The 7,115-nt window shown below is 38.7% G+C and overlaps 1 non-coding gene across 1 annotated transcript; it reads right to left on the bottom strand.

Moving 5' to 3' along the window:
• Positions 1-4,285: 4,285 nt before the first annotated feature.
• On the bottom strand, positions 4,286-4,392 carry LOC127124024 (small nucleolar RNA R71). The gene has a single exon (XR_007803668.1). It is a non-coding gene; the product is annotated as a small nucleolar RNA R71 (small nucleolar RNA).
• Between the last annotated feature and the right edge of the window lie 2,723 nt (positions 4,393-7,115).

Consider the following 7,115-nt stretch of genomic DNA (forward strand, 5'->3'; position numbering starts at 1 on the left):
ATCTAGAGAAGTCATCCACCACAACATAAGCATACTTCTTCCCACTAAGACTTTCCACCTGCATGGGTCCCATCAAGTCCATATGGAGAAGTTCCAGCACTCTAGAAGTGGTGTCATGTCTGAGCTTCTGATGTGACATCTTTGTCTGTTTTCCAATCTGACACTCCCCACAAACTCTTCCTTCATCAATCTTCAAGTTGGGAATTCCTCTAACAGCTTCAACAGATATAATCCTCTTCATTCCTTTAAGATGCATATGGCCCAATCTTTGATGTCATATCTTCACTTCTTCTTCTTTGGCTAGAGTACACATTGATGAATAACCAGTTTCTTGAGAAATCCACATATAGCAGTTGTCCTTAGACCTGACTCCTTTCATGATCACTTCATTTTCTTTATTAATAATCAGACACTCAGTTTTTGTGAAGTTTACAGTTAGACCTTGGTCACATAGTTGACTGATGCTTATTAGGTTTGCAGTCAGTCCCTTAACAAGTAGGACATTGTCAAGGTTAGGGGCTCCAGGGCAGTTAAGCTTACCAATCCCCTTGATTTCACCCTTTGCTCCATCACCAAAGGTTACATAGCTGGTGGCATGAGGATGAAGGCGAGTTAGCAGGTTTTTGTTTCCAGTCATGTGTCTGGAGCACCCACTGTCAAAATACCAGTCTTCTTTGGCTGAAACTCTGAAGGAAGTGTGAGCTATCAGGTTTGTAACACCAGTCTTAGGCACCCATTATTTTCTGTTGACAGGTATGTGATGTTTGGGTCTAGGTTGATGATGATAAGGACTAGGATAGCCATACAACTTATAGCAAAATGGTTTTATGTGGCCAAATTTTCCACAGTAATGACATCTCTATCTTTGATGTTTCCCTTTCTGCTGTCTTCCTTTATGATGTTGTGACATATGATGTGACATATTTGGTTTGCTACAAGTGTGACTGCACTTAGGTTTGGATTTTGGTTTGCTACCAGTGTGACTGCACTCAGGTTTGGATTCATTGAACCCAATGCCAGACTTGTCTCCTGCCATTTGTCCAGTCTGGAGAATTTTGTCTAAGGTGTCAGATCCATTATTTAGCATTCTGACATACTTTGTCATCTCATCCAGTTTGGAATTCAAGAACACTGCTTCAGTCTTTAACTTAGAGATGGTTTCCAAGTGTTCTACCTTCTCATTCTCCAGTTGTGTTATCACTTTCTTCTGACTTTCAACTTGTTGACACACTTCTTCACTTATGTGACACAACTTTCTGTAGGTAGTGGCTAACTCATCAAAGGTTACTTCATCATCACTTGAGTCTTCATCAGAACCCCATCTTCCAATCAAGGTAGTCACAAGATTTGCAGACTCTTCTGTTTCATTTTCATCAGACCAAGTAGCAGCAAGACTTCTTCTGTTTCTTGAGGTAGGTTCCAAATTCAGCTCTAATGTGTCCATACCCATCACATTCATGGCACTGAACTCCTTTTCCTTCTTTGGACTTTTCATCAGATCTTGTTCTTCTTCCAGCATTATTGGACTTACTGATGTCAGATGAGATGTTCTTGACATTAGACTTAGACCTTACATCTATCTTTTTCAGAAGTTTGTTGAACTGTCTTCCCAGTAATGCTCCATCACTTTCCAGATCTTCATCAGTATCTTGACCACTTTCTTCCTCTTTCTCTTTAGTGTTTGACATGAAGGTTATGCTTTTAACTTTCTTTTCAGATCCATCACACATTCCCATCTCAAATGTTTGGAGGGATCCAATTAGCTCATACACTCTTATATTGGAAATGTCTTGAGACTCTTCTATGGATGTCACTTTCATGGCAAATCTCTAAGGAAGTGACCTGAGTATTTTCCTCACTAGTTTTTTATCTGACATCTTCTTGATAACATGAAATAATATCACACTTTTGGACTCGATTTAATTAAATTATATTATTATTTGTTTCGATTTATTTTATATTATTCGATATTACTTGGTATTTTCCTTCTATTTATTACAGGTGACACTATTTGAAGCATACGTGAAAAAGAAAGAAAAGGAGGTGCAAAAATAGAATAAAAAGCAATCCACTAAAGCCCAGCCCACAACTACAAGGAGAGGCGCTGTGATGCTGTGACGACCGCCACACAAGGTGTGACGAGCGTCACGCCCCCCTGCTAAGTGTTACGAGCATAAGACATGGTGTGACGAGCGTCACACCCCCATTCCTATATTTTTGGCTTTGACGCGTAACAGAAGCACGTTCACCTTTTTCTTTGCTTGACCAGTTGACGCGTGACAAAACCTACTAAAGGACTTTGGAAGAAACGGTCACTTGATGGATTGGTATAAATAGATCCAATGGTGGAACCTTGCGGGACTCTCTCAATTTTCCAGTTTTCGGCACCGTGCATTATTTTTTACTGCTTTTTAATTTTCCAGCACTCTACTTTCCTAGCAATTTTTATTTCCTTTTCTTTTCCAGTCAATTTTCAAAGCATTCAATTAATTTTCTCACAATAGTTTCTACACCGGAAACTATTGTGTAACTTTTACTGGATCTAACCTTACGTTAGGTCATAGTATTTTATTCCTTCGCCTTTATTTTACTGTCTGATCGAAGATTGTGAAGAATAAATCCAACCGGCTTGTGGTGGAGTGTTCAAGCATCGAAGCTAGGAACAATCAAGATTTCTATTAATTTTACAGGTTCATTAATTTATTGTTTTAATTTATATATGCTATGCACTGCTGTTTATCTATACTGTCTGTCTGATATGGCTGTATTTAAGTATAATTATTGTTTAGGCTTGTTTAGCATGTCCGGCTAAATAAACTTAGATATCGGTATGTAAAATAAGCGGAATGAAGGAATCAAAACTAAGTTGGTTTAAATTTATTTAAAAATATAATCACTCTTTTTTATGGTCTCAATTTACAGAGTTAATACCAAAGTTTTTGTACGAGAGTAAAAAGCATAAAGAAGTTAAAATCAATAGAACGACGGTTTGAGCTTTTAACTGGACAATGTGAATTGGACACTAACTTTAAATAAGGGCGAAAGCAATTTTTAGAGTTAATTAAATTCTAATCATTTTCAAAAAGTATTTTTAAAGGTTAAATGTGAGGACGAGAGTTAAGCATTTAAGTTAATCATATAATCTAAGTCAATAGAGCGAGAGTTTGAGACAAGGGTGTTTAAATGGTTAGCATTTTCTTAAAAAGAGTTTCTACAGATTCTATTGTTTTCAAAAAGTGATTTTGGACTTAACTAAATAGTGAGAGCGTACGTTAATATAAAGTCATAGTTTGATTCAACAGAGCGAGAGTTTGAGAAAAGACTTTTAATCAATAGTGTCTGCTGAAAAGATTTATTTTAAAACTAAGAAACCAACGAAGATTTGATTCCCTAATTACGACGAACTACATACCGATATCCGTGTTATTTGATATTTAATCTAGATCTTATTTTAGTTTTACTTTCCCCCCTAATCATCAAAGGATCATCCGCCTTAGCTTTACGAAGTAACCTTAGAAAAACGGTATATCGATTCATAAAGTCCCTGTGGGATCGATATCTTTTAAAACCACGCGATTAGACTGTGCACTTGCAGTCATTACCCCATTAGACTCATAAAGTCGCGATCAAGTTTTTGGCGCCGTTGCCGGGGCCTTTATTTAGTCGATATCGTAACTCTTCTGTTACGCTATAGAGACTAAGGCAATTTTTACTTTTTTTTCCTTGTTTTTCGTTGATTTGTATGCCACACACTCGCTCACAAGGCGAACCGTACTACTTACGAATCAACGACGTTGAACGATATCTCCGAGTCTTACGACGAATTCGAGAGTATCGTGCTGCAAACAATCTTCCTCCAATCGAAATTCCTGATCTCAAAAATCTTCTTCCTTCGCCGATACCCGAGATGGCAGAACTAGCTCGTGCTCTTCGAGACTACGCCGCTCCATCGCAAGATGAGTCGCATTCGAGTATTGCTCCACCCGCAATCGAAGCAAACAACTTTGAACTTAAACCTTCGCTGTTACAAGCAGTGCAACAGAATCAATTCTCTGGAAATCCTACCGAGGATCCAAACCTTCATTTATCCGTATTTGTCCAATACGTTGATACTGTTAAAGCTAATGGTGTCACTTCAGAGGCAATTCGACTTCGTCTCTTTCCTTTCTCGTTAAGGGATAAAGCTAGAAGATGGCTTCAGTCTCTTCCTTCCAACTTAGTCACCACATGGAATGAGTTGAAGAAATTCTTTCTTGCCTGATATTTTCCTCCAAGCAAAACAGCTATGTTGAGAGCCCAGATAAATGGATTTAAACAGAAAGATAACGAGTCTCTTTTCGAAGCCTGGGAAAGATACAAAGACATCATGAGACTTTGTCCACACCATGGTTTAGAGGACTGGTTAGTAATTCATACCTTCTATAATGGTCTCTTATACAACACAAGATTAACGATAGACGCTGCCGGAGGTGGTGCGCTTATGGATAAACCTTACGCTGACGCTTATCAACTTATCGAAAGCATGGCCCAAAACCACTATCAGTGGGGAAGCGACAGAACAATGGTAGAAAAACCTCAAACGAAAACTGGCATGTACGAGATAAGTAGCCTTGATCATGTTAATGCAAAAGTGGATGCTCTTGCCCAGAAAATTGAAAGTTTAAATGTATCACCTCCAGCCACCGTGATTGCCGTAACTCAAAATTGCGAAGTCTGTGGAATCCAAGGTCACATTCCTACAGATTGTCAACTCCTAACAGGAATCCAAGCAGAGCAAGTGAACTATGCTCAAGGAAATCCTTACTCGCATACCTATAACTCAAACTGGAAGAACCATCCTAATTTTTCATATAAGAGTAACAATGCTTTATACGCATCAGGATAGGCTCCCAATCAAGCCCCAACTATACCTCCTGGATATCAAAAGCCGACCCCATCTACACCTAACAATAACGTTCCTAGGAAATCCAACTTGGATATCATGATGGAGAACTTCATAGCTTCTCAACAGCAAACCAATAAAGATTTCTTAAACCAGAATGTACACACTAACGAACAAATTAAACAACTAGCAAGTAAAGTAGATGCCCTGGCTACCCATAACAAAATGCTGGAAACACAAATCTCACAAGTAGCTCAACAACAAGCGCCTACTGCTGCCCCAACTGGTACATTTCCTGGACAACCCCAACCTAACCCGAAAAGCCACGCTCATGCAATTATATTGAGAAGTGGAACAGAGGTAGAAGGACCATCTGATCCAAGAAATTACTCAGATGCCCTCATATGCTAAGTTCTTAAAAGAAATTCTTTCTAATAAAAGGAAACTTGAGGATAGCGAAACCGTTACACTCACTGCTGAATGTAGCGCTATAATCCAGAATATGCCTCCTAAACTTAAAGATCCTGGTAGTTTCTCTATACCCTGTCACATAGGAAAATTTGTCATAGACAAAGCTCTATGCGATTTAGGAGCCGGTATCAGTGTTATGCCCTTGTCCATATGCAAAAGACTTGAAATGGGAGAATTAAGACCAACTAAAATGTTTGTGCAATTAGCAGATCGTTCCGTTAGATATCCCGTAGGAATTCTTGAAAACGTTCCCGTGCGCATAGGTCAATTCTACATCCCAACCGATTTTATAATTATGGACATAAGAGAGGATGAAGTTACACCCATTATACTGGGAAGACCATTCTTAGCAACCGCCGGTGCTATCATAGACGTAAAACGAGGACGACTCACTTTCGAAGTAGGAGAAGAGAAAATTGAGTTCATTCTTTCCAAATTTTTGAAAGCACCTGCAATAGATGACACATGTTACTTCATGGATATCATCGACGAATGCATAAAAGAAACTGAGTTAGAAAATGACAAATTGTCTAACTATCGCACAGAAGACAGACTAAACCAATGTTTAGCAATAACACCGGATCCTACGCAATGCCTTAAGAAACCAAACCTCGACCTGAAAACACATCCCAAAAATCTGAGATATGAATTCCTAGACTCAGAACTTGAACGACCAGTGATAGTTAATGCAGACCTAGGAAAACTCGAAACCGAAAAACTCCTACATATCTTAAGAAAATATCCAACCGCACTAGGATACAACATCACTGATCTTAAAGGGATAAGTCCTTCTATTTGTATGCATCGCATCATGCTAGAAGAAGACTGTAAAACCTCTAGGGAACATCAGAGGAGATTAAACCCGATCCTGAGTGAGGTAGTGAAGAAGGTGGTAACGAAGTTATTAGAGGCAGGTATCATATATCCTATATCCGATAGCAAATGGGTTAGTCCTGTACACGTAGTACCAAAGAAAGGAGGTATAACAGTTATCGAAAATGAAAAAGGAGAAACTATAACCAAACGAATCGAATCGGGATGGAGAATGTGCATTGACTATAGGAAACTAAACAACGCAACCCGAAAAGATCATTTTCCTTTACCATTCATAGACCAGATGTTAGAACGATTAGCAAAGCATTCTCATTTCTGCTATCTGGACGGTTACTCAGGCTTCTTTCAAATACCAATTCATCCTGATGACCAAGAAAAGACAACGTTCACATGTCCTTTTGGTACCTTCGATTATCGACGAATGCCGTTTGGCTTGTGCAATGCTCCTGCAACCTTCCAAAGGTGCATGATGGCAATATTCGCCGATTTTCTCGAAAACATCATGGAAGTCTTTATGGATGACTTTTCTGTATGCGGGCAAAGTTTCGAAGAATGTCTTGAAAACCTAGAAAGAGTTCTAGAACGATGTGTAAAAGTAAACCTAGTACTTAATGGGGAAAATGTCACTTTATGGTACAAGAAGGAATTGTTTTAGGACACATCATATCAAATAGAGGAATTGAAGTAGACAAAACCAAAATAGAAGTAATCGAAAACCTTCAACCTCCGAAAACTGTGAGAGAAGTACGAAGCTTCTTAGGACATGCCGGTTTTTATCGACGATTTATTAAAGATTTCTCTAAAATAACTAAACCTTTAACCGGATTATTAATGAAAGATGCTGAATTCATCTTCGACAATAAATGTTTAGAAGCATTTCAAACGCTTAAACAAGCATTGATCTCCGCGCCCATAATGCAGACTCCGG

This window comes from Lathyrus oleraceus, chromosome 2, assembly GCF_024323335.1.
Source record: "Lathyrus oleraceus cultivar Zhongwan6 chromosome 2, CAAS_Psat_ZW6_1.0, whole genome shotgun sequence".
Classification (NCBI taxonomy): domain Eukaryota; kingdom Viridiplantae; phylum Streptophyta; class Magnoliopsida; order Fabales; family Fabaceae; genus Lathyrus; species Lathyrus oleraceus.